The sequence below is a fragment of the Mustela erminea genome, chromosome 19, assembly GCF_009829155.1.
Source record: "Mustela erminea isolate mMusErm1 chromosome 19, mMusErm1.Pri, whole genome shotgun sequence".
NCBI classification, from domain to species: Eukaryota; Metazoa; Chordata; class Mammalia; order Carnivora; family Mustelidae; genus Mustela; species Mustela erminea.
Window position 1 is genome coordinate 7,759,131 of NC_045632.1, and position 16,759 is coordinate 7,775,889.

Consider the following 16,759-nt stretch of genomic DNA (forward strand, 5'->3'; position numbering starts at 1 on the left):
TCTCCTGTGGAGAACGGAAGGCCCGGAGATCAGGGCCTTTTTGAGCTTTGGATTTTATTTTGAAACTGTATTTAATGCTTTTCTATGGAAGGGGGAGGGGCGGGGAGAGAGGGTCCCAGGCATCCTTCTGCGCAAAGGACTCACAATTCGTGTATCAGAGATCAAGTGTGAGGCGGGGGAGGAAGGATCTAAAGGAGGAAGGCGTGAGGACAGAGAGGGCGTGGGGGTCCCCAAACATCCCGCACTAACGTGGGACTCTCCGGGCCTCTCTTCGAGAGTCTCTGGGCCCCAGTGCCTGCCCTTCACAGGGCCAGGCCCGTTCCTTTGGTCTCAAAGCCTCAGAGAGTGGGGAGGCGGGCCTTGAGGGCAAGGCCTGGAAGCAGAGGGGTCCGGGCACCTGGGGCCAGGGGCTGCCTCTGTGGGAAGGAAAGCAGACAGCTAAGAGGAAGCCCTTTCTCACCCCAGCACCCCCAGACCAGAGCCCAAGGTTCAAGTGCCTCAGGCCCGGTCCCCTCTATTCTTCCTGATTGCGAACTGGATTTTATTGCATTTTTTGTAATTCAAGGTTGGAGTCCCACAACCTTGGAGATCTACCATTCCCTCCCCCTTGAGCCCTTCCACGGATAGGTAGTGTCGTGGGAAAATGACTCGATCTTGCACAGCCCGGTAGGAACAGTACAAACTACAATAAAAAAGCTCAACTCCCGATTCAGTGTTGTTTGCCCTACACCCCACGGCCCCCCAATCTCTGGTCAGTTATGAAGATGCCAGTTCCCAGGGCGCCTGGGTGGCTCAGTGGGTTAAAGTCTCTGCTTTTGGCTGAGGTCAAGATCTCAGGATCCTGGGATCTAGCCCCACATCGGGCTCTCTGCTCCGCAGAAGCCTGCTTCCTCCTCTCTCTGCCTGTCTCTCTGCCTACTTGTGATCTTTGTCTGTCGAATAAATAAATAAAATCTTAAAAAAAAAAAAAAAAGATGTCGGTTCCCATGGGGCCTGCCCAAGGATGGAACTGCTGGGTGCCACAGGCCCTTAGAGCACAATCCCAGCTCCCGGGTTGGGGGTGGGGGGATGACAAAAACCTGCCCGCCTCCCTGGGATCCCCGTCCTCCAGGGCAGCTCTGGCTGCTGCAGGCTTCAGCTCCAGGGTTCGGGCAGGGGCCTCCTCCCTCAGAAGCCCAGGAGCAGGGCTGACCGGCGAACCCATCCCTTGGCCTCCCCAGGAAGGCAGGGGCTCTGGCTGTCTGTTTCTATTCGGGTGTCCCAGGAACTCAGGAAATACTGCATCAGGGGTCCGTTGGCTGAGAAGTGAATTCCCAGCATTTAAACCTCTACGGGTTTTCAATCAGTGTTAAAAGCTTGAGAACAGGGATTACCTACGACACCGGGCCAGGCACTGCCATTCTTTTATCTTCCTTCATGCATGTCCTTTTCCGGCCCAGAAGGAGTATTTTGCCACTTTGGCTATTCTGCCTGTTCCCAAACAGGATGTAGTCAGGGGAGACCTATCATGGTCCCGCAGGCCCACTGCCTGGACCAAAGTTTAAGTAAGCCAGGAGAGAGCTGGTCTGGAAAGGCTTTTCCTCTGGACAGGCAGGGACAAAGGCCTGGGGAACACAGGAATGAGGGTCTTCATTGAAGAGGCAGCCCCAAGCACTCTAGGGCATTCTCAAAGTGTGGCCATCGGACCAGTAGCATCACATCAGGAACCTACTACAAATGGAAATCCTTGAGCCCCGTCTCCATGCATTAGAAACTGGGGCAGCACCCAGCAATCTTTGGATAAGCCCTCCAAAGATCTCCAAGCAGAGGTGGGCTTAGAGCTACCATGGGGGATTCCTGCTTTGACTGTCCCTAAGTTCTCTTGGATTGGGGGTCAGGGGGCTGGGTGGTCCTCTCCTCCCTGTGCCTCCTCCTTGCCTTGGGCATCTGACATGAACAGATGAAGTTTCTTCATGCATCTGTTGTTAACGGTATGCTTGCTGTGATGGCCAATATGTAAACGTGACTCTGAATCCATATTTATAGGCCATGTGACAGACACTACTTGAACATCTATATGTGTATTTATGAAATTGTTTGCTTCCATTATTTTTTCTTTAATTTCAGCCTAGGACGCCTGGATGGGCTCAGTCAGTTAAGTGTCTGCCTTCAGCTCAGGTCATGATCTCGGGGTCCTGGATCGAGTCCCACTTCGGGCTCTCTGCTCATCAAGGGATCTGCTTCTCCCTCTCCCTTTGCCCCTCCCCCCTTCTTCCCCCCACCTGGGTTTGTCTCAAATAAACAGTATCTTTTAATAAATAAATAAAAAGGGGCACCTGAGCGGCTCAGTGGGTTAAGCCTCTGCCTCCGGTTCAGATCATGATCTCAGGGTCCTCGGATCGAGCCCCACATTGGGCTCTCTGCTCAGCGGGAGGTCCCCCTCTCTCTGCCTACTTGTGAATTCTCTGTCAAATAAATAAATAAAATGTTAATAAATAAATAAGTAAAAATTTCAGCCTAGGGCGTCTGTGTGGCTCAGTCAGTGAACCACCTACCTGCCTTTGGCTCAGGTCATGACCCCAGGGTCCTGGGATTGAGGCCCATATAAGGCTCCCCACTCAGCAAGGAATCTTCTCCCTCTGTACCTCCCCCTGCTCATACTCTCTTTAAAAAATAAAATCTTAGGGGTGGGAGGTTGGGGTACCAGGTGGTGGGTATTATAGAGGGCACGGATTGCATGGAGCACTGGGTGTGATGAAAAAATAATGAATACTGTTTTCTGAAAATAAATAAATTAATTAAAAAAATAAAGTTAGCATTGCACACACAAAATAAAATAAAATCTTAAAAAAAAAAATCAGGGTGCCTGGGTGGGTCAGTTGGTTAAGCAACTACCTTCAGCTCAGGTCATGGTCCTAGGGTCCTAGGATTGAGCCCCACATCAGGCTCCCCCTTCTCTGGGGGGAGCCTGCCTTTCCCTCTGCCTGCCGCTCCCTTGCTTGTACTCTGTCATATAAATAAAATCTTTTTAAAAAAAAAAATCAGGGTCCCTGGGGGGCTCAGTGGGTTAAGCCTCTGCCTTGGGCTCGGGTCATGATCCCACGGTCCTAGGATGGAGTCCCACGTTGGCCTCTCTGCTCGGCAGGGAGCCTGCTTCCTCCTCTCTCTCTCTCTCTCTGCCTGCTTGTGATCTCTCTGTCAAATAAATAAATAAATTATTTTTAAAAATCAGCATATGTTTTCTAAGAGGTATGCTGAATAAATTATTTAAATCCAGAAAAGAAAACGAACAAAAAGTGACAACTGCTGACAGCCTATTGCAAGCCAGCTTGGACAGAAGGGAGTGAATGCTCTGGGGTATAGGAGAGAAGTGTTCTAAAGACCTAACCGTGAGTATTATTTCTGAAAAGATTTAAAAATTACCTGAAGACATAAAGCAGAAATAAAGGAATCAACATTTGCAATTTCCAAATACAAAGAATTTTAGGAGAAAAAGATGACACAGCCTCCGACCTTAGAGGTAAGGCTTACCTGAAACTCAGCCATTCCTTCTGCCACCAAGTCCTCCAGATTTCTTTCTCAGGAGCTATTGGTGGAGAAACCACAGCTGCGACACGATCTTTAACCTTTAAAGCCCCCCCACAGAGACTCCCTGCCTAAAAACTGACCGCCTGCAGGCCGGAGTTTAAAATGCAAAGAAGTCCCAGATTCTCGATGCTTTGTGTCAGGAGCTATTCAGAAACTGTGAGCTCCTACTGGGAGACCAATCCCTGCCTTTTCCTTCTCCGCTTTCTGGGGTTCTCCCCAGCCCACAGGCACCCACAAATTCAGCTTTAGCATCAGAACCTCGAGTGCTGCACGGACCTGAGCATCCCAGACTCACGGAGCAGAGACTCTCGCCTGTTCCTGAGCCAAAGCCCGCTCTCCACTCGACCCCTCGTGCTTAACCCGGCCTCACTGAGAATCACCTGGAGCCGCTAATTAACACAACACTGTTGTTTCCACCCAAACCAATCGGCAGAATCTGAGGCAGAGGGCACTAGAGATGATTGTTTTGTTGTTTTTTTTTTTTAAGATTTTATTTATTTATTTGACAGAGAGAGATCACAAGTAGGCAGAGAGGCAGGCAGAGAGAGGCAGGCAGAGAGAGGAGGAAGCAGGCTCCCTGCTGAACAGAGAGCCCGATGTGGGGCTCGATCCCGGAACCCTGGGATCATGACCCGAGCCCAAGGCAGAGGCTTTAACCCACTGAGCCACCCAGGCGCCCCAAGAGATGACTGTTTTTTTTTTTGAAACTCCACATGTTATCCTAATTGGAACCATTTGGGGAGGTGAACAGGCAAAGCCCGGGAACCAAGGCTCTGATTCTTACCCTGATTTAGAGCGGTGCCTTCTCCACCCATCCGAGTTTCTGGAGACTGACACATTCTCCTTCCTGCTACACAGAGGAAGACACCCTTACAAATGAGCTTTCCCTTATTAAGGCAAATATCTTTTACAAAAGTAAACATACCCAGTTTCAGGGCTTTTCCTTTCTTCCTTCTTTAAAGTAACAGCCTAAAAGAATTCTTAGGGCAAAGAGACATATTTTGGACTGGGAAATGCTCCCCTTCCGTAGGTAAATGTTTGTTTTTGTAACTGCCAGTTTTCAAAGTGAATGTACTTTTCACGCTCCCATCAGTGACATATGCGAATTCTAATTTTGACATTTTCACTGAGTTTTGGTGTCATCCTTTTTCTTTTAAGCCATTCTAGAAAATACTGAGTGGTTTCTGACTGTCAAATATGAAATGGTCTTACTCTAGTTGTCCTGATGATTGAAACTGAAACCTATTAAAAGCATAAAGTTGGAGCACCTGGGTAGCCGCTCAGTGGGTTAAGCCTCTGCCTTCGCTCAGGTCACTATCTCAGGGTCCTGGGATCGAGCCCCCCATCAGGCTTTCTTCTCGGCAGGGAGCCTGCTTTCTCCCCTCTCTCTCTCTGCCTCTCTGCCTGCTTGTGATCTCTGTCAAATAAAAAAATAAAATCTTTTTTTAAAAAAAGCATAAAGTTGAACAAAAACTGTGTGAACTGGGCGCTTGGGTGGCTCAGTGAGTTAAGCCTCTGCCTTTGGCTCAGGTCATGATCTCAGGGTCTTGGGATCGAGTCTCGAATCGGGCTCTCTGCTCAGTGGGGAGCCTGCTTCCTCCTCTCTCTCTCTCTCTCTGCCTGCCTCTCTGTCTACCTGTGATCTCTCTCTGTCAAATAAATACATAAAATCTTAAAAAGAAAAACAAAAAGCTGTGTGGGCTGACGGCTCAGTCGGTTAAGCATCTGCCTTTGGCTTAGATCAGGACCTCAGGGTCTTCGGATTAAATCCTGGGTCAGGCTGCCCGCTCAGCAGGGAGCCTGCTGCTCCCTCTGCCCCTCTCCCTGCTCGTGCTCTCTCAAATAAATAAAATCTTTAAAAAGTTTAACGAAAATCAAAAGGTACATTAAACATCAGGTGCTTGATAACTTTATTCTCTCTTCCCAAATCTCCCCTGTGATCTTCTCAGCCCTTTGTTTCAGGAATCTAGCTCTATCCTGACAATGTAATGAACACAGCTGGGCACACACACACACACACACACACACACACACACTCACAATTCCTGTCGAAACCGGCTAGATCCTGTATGTCCCTGCAAAACCAGAGCCCCTGCCTCTGAGTGAGCTTGCAGTTTCGAAGGCCCTGACCTCCTTTGCTGCCTCATTTGCTGGCAAAGCAATAAAGCTACCGTTCCTGCTTAATCCCGGCTCTGTCTTCACATTCTGTTCTGCATCTGAAGCATGGAGGTCAGTCTTCAACAACAAAATGAATGTGTAGGAGAGGAAAACATTTTTCTTTGTCTCTTAATTCTTTAGCTCATCTAACAATTAAGCTGTACTAAGATCCACGAGAGCAAAAATAATTTAAGTTTGGGAAACTCAAAGATACGAGGCTCAAAGACAGGGGCTTGATGCTACCAAACCACCATGACTTAAAGAGAAAGGCACGGGGATTTAGAATTTCTAAAAGGGGGACGTTCTTCATAGGAAAAAAGAAAGCGCCTGTGTTGCTGATGAGGGAACAGAAGGCAATCTGAGGACAAAGCAGAAGCGGACACCCCTTACTGCCCCCACCACCACCATGGGATGCTTGTGACATTCCTCAGGCACTCCTAACTGCCCTAAAGGAAAAACAAAGAGTTAATTTAGGTAGATCACAGTCCTCCAAGACATGAGTCTCCCTCTCTGTTTACATGTTTCTTAGCGATCTCTAAGAACAAGCCATCTCTATCCATAACCCAGCTTCCGGGAGGAAATGTAGATACAATTAAATGTCTTTGTAATCTGCAGCCCATTGACAGATCCTTGAGACAGGCAGAGTGTAATGCTCCTCCGGGAAACTCCCAAGGATCTTCCTGTTCATGTCTTGCTACAGGGAAAAAAACAACCTTAACTTGACAAATGGCAAGGCCTCGAGTAGCCTGTGAATCTTCTTTAAGGTATGAAAATCCTCTTCAAACCTCCCTTCTCCTTACCTCCCCCAAACCCATATATAATCAGCCACCATTCACAGCCCCAGTGCAACAACTCTTTCTGCCCACAGTCCTCTCCCTGTGCTTTAATAAACCACCATTTTGCACCAAAGACGTCTCAAGAATTCTTTCTTGGTCGTTGACTCCAGACCTCACCTCATTGAACCTCACCCATATTTCAAAACCCCATCATCGTCAAACAACTTTTTGCCAGGCAGGCAACTCTTCATGATACAAAAGGTTAATCTCTGGTGTTCTCTCTCTCCTCATTTAATTTTTCTCAGTATATATATCAGCTTCAGAAAAGAGGGAAAGCCCTCCATTTGCAGCCACAGAATAAAAGTGGAGGACATTTCGGCAAGTTAAACAAGCCACACTTAAGAAAAAAAAAAAAACATATTGTATGAAATCACATATATGCAGAATCTTGGTGGGGGGAGGCAAAACAGAAGAGTTAGCATTTTTGTTGCCAGGGGCTTAGGATGGGGGGTAAGGTTGAGATGTTGATCAAATGGTAAAAAATCTCTAAGGAATTTTGGAAGCAAGGTTTCCAGGACTGTGAGGTGCTAGCTATTGTTAGAAAAATGTCATTTATTACCGTCTAATAAAACCGTAGCATGAGACCCTGCAGATATGGCTTGGGGGTTGACTGCCAACACGTATCTTGGGGGTTTAGAGATAAAGGTGTTTCCAAAAGAATTTTTATATGTCAAAGTAGATTTACAGGATCCTGGCGGGAGTTGGGGGGCTGGGAGGGTGGGGTTAGGATTGCCTTTTGCCCTCAGCAAAGTGTCACCATCCCGGTAGTTGAGTTCCTAGAGGAATGTCAGCCTGCCTGTTTGGGGGACTCCTCAATGGGCTGTAGGTACCAAGGAAATTTACTAATTCCTCTTCTGCCTCTGTTTCCCACATCATATTCTACTGACTGTGGTAATTATTTTGTAACCAGGACCCGAGGGTATAAGGACACCTGGCTGCACGGGTCCCAGACCTATTCTCACGCTATTTCTCACGCTGACAAAATCCAAAGGCAAGAAAGACGACTTTGGCCGCCTCAATTGTGGCCTCAGACTTTCCAGCTGGGTTCCTTCTGCCTCGTCTCCTGACTCAGGAGGAAGACCCTGAGGGGAACTGAAATGACCTCTCAGGCAACTAGGACTGCCCTGAACCAGGGAGACCCCACCCCCCAGATTTAACCTGGCTGCCTGCCTGCCGCTACTCCCTCGCTTTCACCCCCCATTTTCCTTCTGTAAACCTGGACTGTTTTCAGCACTTTGGAGAGAGTCCTTGGGACATTCCTGGACTGTATTGCGGGTGTGGGTCTCCCCGAACTAACTTCCTCTCTAGTCTCCCCACCATGGGTCTTTCTGCCTTGGATTCTGTCAACAAGGAGTAGCCAAACCTGGTCTGTTTGGGACCCCAGGAGCCTCATGCCCATGCGCCCCTCCCTGTGCCCTGGCCAACAGCGGACAGATGAGTGGGAGCAAAATGAGAATCTTCTTCAGGGAGGCCTCGACAGCGAAGGCCGCAGAGTGATGTCTCAAAGATGGTCTCCAAGTTACTGGGATAACAGTCAGCTTCCAAAGAAGAAACAGATCTTATATCACAGGATACAACATGGTTAAAATGTGATGATGACATAGAAATGTTGAGGTTCTGAGCCGGTGGCCAAGAAAGAATTCTTGAGATGTCTTTGGTGCAAAAAAGGTGGTTTTCTTAAAGCAGGGGGACAGGACCCAAGGGCAGAGGAGCTTCCCTGGGGTGGTGACGGATGACTAAATATATGCTTTCAAATCAGGTTGGGGTTTGGGACAGCACCAGCCTCCAGGGTATTATAGAAACAAGTCTTCCTCTCCCTCTACCCGAGCCCCCCTTCACATGCTCACTCTCTAAAATAAATAAATAGGGGTGCCTGGTGGCTCAGTGGGTTAAAGCCTCTGCCTTCGGCTCAAGTCATGATCCCAGGGTCCTGGGATCCAGCCCGGCATTGGGCTCTCTGCTCAGCAGGGAGCTTGCTTCTTGCTCACTCTGCTTGCTTCTCCGCCTACTTGTGATATCTGTCTGTCAAAAAAAATTATTATTTAATTATTTTTTAAATGTTTAATAAATAAATAAAGCCTTGATCATGAGCCTCTTCAGATGTATATTGGAGGGCCAGCCGTATTCTTGGAGGAAGATTGCTAACACATCTGTGGGGGCGGGGGGGGGGGGGATAAAGGAAGTTTTCAAGGGAATTTTCATATGTTAACGTAGATTCACAGGATCCTGGGAGGCTGGGTAATGTTATTGCAAGTTTGCCTTTTGCCCTCAGCCAAGTATCAACATTGAGGCAGCTGAGCTCCCAGAAGGTCACACTACCCACTTCAAGGACTTGTCAATGGGCTGTAGGCAGTGAAGAAATTTAAATTTTTTTTCTTTTGCCTTTGTTTCCCAGATCAATGACATTACCCTAAGTGAAGTAAATGAATCACAGAGACAGAATACTGATTTTACTTATGTGACTAACCTAAAGTAGTGAAAGAGAAGGAAGGAAGGAAAGAAGGAAGGACGGAAAGGGAAGAAAGTAGGAAGAAAAAAAGGAGCAGGAACGTGTAGTTGGTGAGGCTTGGAATAGTGGCAGTGGCTGTTTTACAGGAAATGAGCTTCTGTTTTGCAAGATGAGAAATTCTAGAGGTTGGTTTTACAACAACATAAATACACTTCACACTACAGTTTAAAATGGTTAAAATGGGGGCGCCTTGGTGGCTCAGTTATTAGTTAAACGTCTGCCTTTAGCTCAGGTCATGATCCAGGGTCCTGGGATCCAGCCCTGCATCGGGCTTCCTGCACAGCGGGAAGCCTGCTTCTCCCTCTCCCTCTCCCCCTGCTTGTGTTTCCTCTCTGTCTCTCTCTCTCTCTCTCTGTCAAATAAATAAATAAAAACTTTTAAAAAATAAAAACAATTAAGATTGTGGAACCTACCATTCAAAAGGAAGCATTGTTATGGAATTGTAAAACAAGAAATGAGAGAAATCTTAAGCCCACAAATTTCTGAATAAATTATACATATTTTATTGTAAAAGATCCTTTTATATAGCTGTAGTTTTAAAAATTTTTTTAAGGATTTTATTTATTTATTTGAGAGAGAGGTTGAGAGAGAGAGAGAGAGAGAGCACACAATGCACAAGCAGAGAGAGGGGCAGAAGGATAGAGAAAGTAGACTGGCCCCTGAGCAGGGAGCCTGATGCAGGGCTCAGGATGAGGACCTGAGGCAAAGGCAGATGCTTAACCCACTGAGCCACCTACATGCCCTTAGAGCTGTAGTTTTTTTATTTTTATTTATTTTTTTTTAAGATTTTATTTATTTGACAGAGATCACAAGTAGGCAGAGAGACAGGCAGAGAAAGAGGGGGAAGCAGGCCCCCTCCTGAGCAGAAAGCCCGATGCGGGGCTCAATCCCAGGACCCTGGGATCATGACCTGAGCCGAAGGCAGAGGCTTTAACCCACTGAGCCACCCAGGCGCCCCACATCTGGAGGTTTTGATTATGCAAGTCACAGCCACACTTCCCAGAAACTCATCATGGAGTGATCACATATGGGACACTCTCACAGCAAATTCATATAAACAAGCCAAAATTATAAAATGGTAGTTGTTAAGAAATATGGTAATAATGCATGCTTTACTGTAGGTTGGACAATGTTCTAAGCTCCTCTATGGTGTCAATTATATGATGTAAAAAATTTATATATGACATAAGTTGATACATTACTTTACCATTTAGGAATTAGAGAACATAGAGTTGAAATTTCTAATGTTAGTTCATATAAAAACAAAATTCTTTTTAAAGATTTTATTTATTTATTTGACAGAGAAAGAAAGAGAGAAAGTGAGAGAGAGAGAGAGAGTAAGCAGGAGTGGGGGTTTGGGGTGGCAGGCAGAGGGAGAAGGAGGCTCCCCACTGAGCTGGGAGCCTGATACAGGTCTAGATCCCAGGACCCTGGGATCATGACCTGAGTCAAAGGCAGATACTTCATCAACTGAGCTACCCTGGTGCCCAGAAAATATTTTGAAGGGAAATACACTGTAAAAAGGTGTATTTTAAGGAAGTGCCTTGTGCTCCAATGAAATTACTGAGTGGGATTTTGTAAGATGCTGTTTGAGGCTTCCATTAGATTGTTAAGTAAAAAGTAGAAGATAGGCGATATCTGTCTCCAGTGTTTACAACTTTCCTAAACGTAATATTCTGACAGCTCCCCTTACCTATTTCTGTCATGAGGCAAAAAAGGAATTTTAAAAATGGCTTCACACACGTCCCTCAAAAATAGGCACAGATTTCTCCAGGTCCCCAAACACAATGGATACACAGCTATATCATGCAGGCCCTCCCAGGCCATGGAAAGGTCTTTGCCCTTGCTGTGAATATGATGGAAGACAAGGGGAGCAGAAAGAGAATCCTTAGAGCATGTGGGAGCATGGGGGAGTGTTAGATAGGATTGTTGCCAAGTGATAGCAAGGGAAATTAACTTAATCTTATAGAAAATTATTTTCATTCAACAAAGTTTCCTAAACCACGTTTTAAGATCGGGTTTCTTCCTTAATTTTTGGACCTAAGCTGCGTCATCTGCTTCATTCTTTCCCACCTATCTGGATGTAAAGCTACTGTCTCCTTTCTCTAACTATGCCAGCCCCCTTCTTTGGCTCCAAAAAGGCAACCAGCTCTGGCTTAGAAGTATAGCAAGACTTACTTACTTATTTATAAAGATTTTATTTATTCATTTAAGAGAGAGAGACAGCGGAAGAGAGCATGAACGGCAGGGAGCGGGAGAAGCAGGCTCCCGGCTGAGCAAGAAGCCCCACCTGGGACTCAATCCCAGAACCCCAGGATCACAACCCAAGCCAAAGGCAGTTGCTTAATGGACTGAGCTACCCAGGCACCCTAAGACCCATTTATTTAAAAGAAAAAAAAAAAGAATATGGATTTTGCTGGAGAGTCTTTAATTTTTAATCCAGTGTTATCCTCAGTAGAGAAGACATTGTAGGATTCTAGAAAATTATGTCCCCAAATATTGTCTTCTGACAGCCGCTTTAGAATACATAGGAGGGGTTTCCGGGGTGCCTGGGTGGCTCAGTGGGTTAAAGCCTCTGCCTTCGGCTGGGGTCATGATCCCAGGGTCCTGGGATTGAGCCAAGCATTGGGCTCTCTGCTCAGTAGGGAGCCTGCTTCCCTTCCTCTCTCTCTCTCTCTCTCTGCCTGCCTCTCTGCCTACTTGTGATCTCTGTCTGTCAAATAAATAAATAAAATCTTTAAAAAAAAATAGAATACATAGGAGGGATTTCCAAAGTCCAGATCTTGAGCTCCACTTCAAGTATGATGGAAACAAAAACAAAGGGTGGGAAATGGAGTTTAAATCTGCTCACTGCTGAGCAGAGAGCCTGATGCGGGGCTCGATGCTAGGACCCTGAGATCATGACCTGAGCCGAAGGCAGAGGCTTTAACCCACTGAGCCACCCAGGCACCCTGGGAGCAGTATCATTTTATACAATGGCATTTCTAGAATTACCGCTCCTCTACGGTAAATGATGATGTTAGCTTAAGGAAGGGGAAGCTAAAGGTAGAGATGAAACACCATGAGGATTTTTTTCTCTGCACGTATAAACCCTTAATTATATCCCTTCCTGCAGGGACCTGAATTCCCGTTGTGCAAAGAAGAATCTTTGAAGACAGTCTCTACAGGAAGGAACAAAATCCTGAGTGGAGTTTGGGAAACCTGGAAGGAAGCTATCCTCACACATGAGTTCATAGTTCCCTAACATCACATCCCTGCATGTCAGCAGTCCCAGAAATAAGGAACACATTGACCAACTGATGATGGGTAGGGGTAGAATTTGCTGAAGATGAAAGTAGGAGGGGCGCCTGGGTGGCTCAGTGGGTTAAGCCTCTGCCTTCAGCTCAGGTCATGATCTCAGGGTCCTGGGATCGAGCCTGGCATCAGGCTCTGCTCAGCGGGGAGCCTGCTTCCCCCTCTCTCTCTGCCGCCTGCCTCTCCGCCTGCTTGTGATCTCTCTCTGTCAAATAAATAAATAAAATTTAAAAAAAAAAAAAAGGAAGGTAGGAGAACTGTTTCTGGAGAAGGTGTTTTCCCTACTTTATGCAATAAGATCATTTTCAACACAGTAATATTCTATAATGTAACCTCTAGCTCTGAAGTTAGAGGATCGCACAGGACCTCCAAAGACTAAATATTGTATGTTTCTCCTCCATATATTATAAAATAATGGTATCAACCCAAGTGTATACATTTTAGAGTTAATGTCACACAGTCAAAGTTGTGTATATTTATTAGAAAGAAGTGTTGATAGTTGAGAAGTGAACTTATAAAATTCTACTGTGAAATCTAATTTCACAATAAGGAATCAGAGACCTTATTAAAAATGTCAATTCTGGTGCTTGCTTCGGCAGCACATATACTAAAAAAATGTCAATTCTGAAAAAATAATCAATTTTGATTCAGGATTCTGGAATGGGATCTGAGTCTGCATTTCTAACAAATCATTAATAAGAATCTCTTCTCCTAGGGCGCGTGGGTAGCTCAGTCATCAAGCCGGGCAGGAAGCTGCTTCTCCCTCTCCCACTCCCCACACTTGTGTTCTGATGTCTCTCTGTCAAATAAATAAAGTCTCATAAATAAATGTCTCTTTGTCAAAAAAATAAATCAAATATTTAAAAAAAAAGATTTTATTTATTTGACAGAGATAGACACAGCAAGAGAGGGAACACAAGCAGGGGGAGTGGGAGAGAGAGAAGCAGGCTTCCTGAAGAGGAGCGAGCCCCATGCAGGGCTGGATCCCAGGACTCTGGATCATGACCAGAGCCAAAGGCAGATGCTTAATGACTGAGCCGCCCAGGCGCCCCAATAAATAGAATCTTAAAAAAAAAAAAAAAAAAGAACTCAGATCAACATTATGAAATCAATAAAGCCCCTTGAAATCATCTGCCCGGTACCTTGCTGTCAGTGTTTGCAAGAGTCTTACTTACCAGGTGAGTAAATTAAGTTCACTTTCTGGCAGGCTTAAGAACCTGAAGCTATTCTGGGGACTCAAGAAGAAATAACCCACATCTATAGATGTTGCAGGTGAATGTGATGGTGGGTATTTTGTCTGGCTTCTTAAACTCACAAGGCTCTAAAAATTCATTCTGAGGGCCACCTGGATGGCTGAGTTGGAAGAGCATCTGACTCTCGATCTTGGGGTCATGGATTTGAGCCCCACATTGGGTTTACACCCCAAAAAATTACGAAAAGTTTACCCAAAAAACCCCAAACAAGACAAAAAGAACACTTAAAAAATACAAATTCAATCTGAAATTCCTTAGAAAGTGTTCCAGCAAAGCAGATTTCAATGAAACTTTAAAGTCTGTCACTATTCATGCCGCACTTACATACTTAGGCCAGGCTTGTTAAACCTGGGCTATTTTATAAACAAATAGTCTCGATTCGCTATGTTTGTTTAAAAGGAGGTTAATTTTAGAGAGAAAAATTCTATTTTCATAACATACTTTTATGGATCTCAGATTCCAGTTATGATGAACTATTTTTAAATGTTGTTTGCCTATAAAACTGGCTGGATCCTGAATTTTTCTGGTTTCTTCTGGTATCTGCCTTTGACCTGCTGTCACTGAGAACTGAAACTTCCCTTTGTTCCTGCAAACTGAAGCTAGATGATGCCAGGTAAACTTCAGAGAAACTGCCAAATGGCCCGTGTTCACACAGCCTTCTTGCCTCTTGCTCTTCAGACCACTCAGAACGCTCACGGAGACTTCCGGCAGACCAGAAACATCTCTGATTGCCACGGCCTGCCCTCCATCTGAAGATGCTTGAAGCCCAACATCTAAACATCTTCCGCTGGCAGCATTCAGGATTCTGACATTGAGTTTATCATTCTTTCAACCATTACCTGTGCTTTATTCATGCAATTTCTTGATACACTCAGAAATCCAAGTGAGAAAAACTGTCTTACAAAATAAGATGACTTGGGGCACCTGGGTGGCTCAGTTGGTTAGGTATCTGCCTTTGGCTCAGGTCATGATCCCAGGGATCGAGTCCCGCATTGGCTCCTGCTCAGTGGGAAGCCTGCTGCTTCCCATGCTTGTGTGCTTACTCTCTCTGACAAATAAATAAAATCCTAAAAAAAAATTTTTAATTTAAAAGAAATTAGAAAAGAACTAAAAGAAAGACCTGAATGAATATCTGCACATTTATGCCCATTTCAGCTTTATACACAAGAGCCCAAAATAGGTACTAATCAACTCAAATGCCTATGCATAGGTAAAGGGATAAAGAAAACATATAGCATATACATATCATGAAACATTTCTGAGCCTTGAGAAGGATATAGACATTATGACGTGATATAACTTGGATAAACTGTGAGGACATTGCATCAAGTGAAAGAAATGAGACACAAAGAGACAAATTCTATAGGAATCCATTTACGTGAGTCATCTAAGGTGATGAAACTCATAAAAAAATTAAAATGGTGCCTGCCGGGGACTTAGGGTAGAGGGAAAGGAGGAAGTGGTTTTTTAAACAGGTATTAAGTTTTACTCCTGCGAGAAGAGAAAGTAACAGAACTTGTTTGCACAGTAATGTGAAAGGTTAAGTAATTACTGTTTGCACAATAATTCAAAATGTTTAGTCCACGATACTTTGATGGTAAATTTTATGCCATTTTTAAACCACAATTAAAATTAAAAAATATGGGGGCGCCTGGGTGGCTCAGTGGGTTAAGCCTCTGCCTTCAGCTCAGGTCATGATCCCAGGGTCCTGGAATCGAGTCCACATCAGGCTCTCTGCTCGGCAGGGAGCTCGCTTCCCTCACTCTTTCTGCCTGCCTCTGATCTCTGTCAAATAAATAAATAACATATTTAAAAAAAAAAGACATAGAGAATTTTATATTATATTATTTATATTAGCCATAGAATCATGGCTAATATATACTTGAATTAAACCCCAGATCTCTTTAAAAATAACGAGTTGTGGGCGCCTGGGTGGCTCAGTGGGTTAAGCCGCTGCCTTCGGCTCAGGTCATGATCTCAGAGTACTGGGATCGAGTCCCGCATCGGGCTCTCTGCTCAGCAGGGAGCCTGCTTCCTCCTCTCTCTCTCTCTTCCTGCCTCTCTGCCTACTTGTGATCTCTCTCTGTCTAATAAATAAATAAAATCTTTAAAAAAAAATAACGAGTTGAAAAAAAATTTTTTTATAGATTTTATTTGTTCATTTGACACAGAGAGAGAGGTCACAAGTAGGCAGAGAGGCAGGCAGAGAGAGAGAGGGGGAAGCAGGCTCCCCATTGAGCAGAGAGCCCGATGCGGGGCTCGATCCCAGGACCCAGGGATCATGACCTGAGCTGAAGGCAGAGGCTTAACCCACTGAGCCACCCAGGCGCCCCACGAGTTGAAAATTTTGATCCAAAATCATAATATGTTGGTAAAAATCTAAAGCATGGTTGACTAATATCATGGATCCTACCAAAAATTAGAAATACAGAGTTATAAATACAAAAACAAGAGAAAACTCACCATTTAATGTCACTCAATGTTTAGAACTATCACTCATCTACAGTAATGATGATGGTACCTTAAGGAAGGGGAAGCTAAAACTGAAAATGAAGCATCATGAACAGTTTTAGCTCAACGCCTACAGAGCCCAACTTCTTTCCCTTATGGTGGGGATCTGAATTCCATGCATGCAAAAAAGAATCTCCCAAAAGACCTCCTTCCAGGAAGGAACAAAACCCTGAGTGTGGGTTTGGAACTGTGTCCCATGAAGTGAATGAGGCTAAAACTGTCACTGGTAACTCTCCACCCAAGAAGGAGCGTGGATTTCATTGCTACAACGCGGGACGTTTAGGTTTGTTTCCTAAGCACACATGTGTTTGTGCCTCCCTTATACCCATCACTACGTATGATGACAAAACTTCCCTTCCAGATTTTCATCCTAATCCTAAATAAAAGGAAGTCATACACCCCTGCCTGCTCTTGGATCACAGCTTTGAAAGTTATTCCCCTGATTTCTTTTATTTGCTGCAGATTCAGTTTCCTTTGAGTGAGAACTACACCTTGTGTAGCCTCTACCTGTAACTCATCATGGAGTGAACTCATGTTAGTTCAGCTACAGGACCTTATCCTCCCCCAAGAAGAGGAGGTGTCCGTAGTTCTCCAACATCACATCCCTGTACAGTTCCCACTGCATGTGGGTC

The 16,759-nt window shown here is 45.1% G+C and overlaps 1 protein-coding gene across 1 annotated transcript in view; it reads right to left on the reverse strand.

The window, feature by feature from the left end:
* Positions 1 to 16,759, reverse strand: part of LOC116579135 (zinc finger protein 345-like) — a 203,283-nt gene that overhangs the window by 66,016 nt on the left and 120,508 nt on the right. The gene's annotated exons all lie outside the window — the stretch shown is intronic.